Source organism: Penaeus monodon, chromosome 33 (assembly GCF_015228065.2).
Source record: "Penaeus monodon isolate SGIC_2016 chromosome 33, NSTDA_Pmon_1, whole genome shotgun sequence".
Classification (NCBI taxonomy): Eukaryota; Metazoa; Arthropoda; class Malacostraca; order Decapoda; family Penaeidae; genus Penaeus; species Penaeus monodon.
The window spans coordinates 30084234-30084457 of NC_051418.1; the positions used below are offsets into that span (position 1 = coordinate 30084234).

Genomic DNA, 224 nt, shown 5'->3' on the forward strand with positions numbered 1-224 from the left:
TTTTTTTTTATATTTATCTATTTTTTTTTTATCTATCCTTTCCTCTTTTATAATTTTTTATTAATTTTATTTTTGGTTTGTCCCCCCCATCCCTCCCCTTTCATTTTTTTCCACCTTTCTCATCAGCTCTCTTCAGATCTTATTTTCCCAAAAGGTTTCATCTCCCTTCCTTTCTAAAAAAACAAAAATTTTATAATTTTTAAAAAATATTTTTAATTCTGCAA

General features: G+C 25.0%; 1 protein-coding gene across 1 annotated transcript in view; it reads left to right on the plus strand.

Moving 5' to 3' along the window:
- Positions 1-224, plus strand: part of LOC119594360 (protein O-linked-mannose beta-1,2-N-acetylglucosaminyltransferase 1-like) — a gene marked incomplete in the record, with an annotated part of 135567 nt that overhangs the window by 74861 nt on the left and 60482 nt on the right.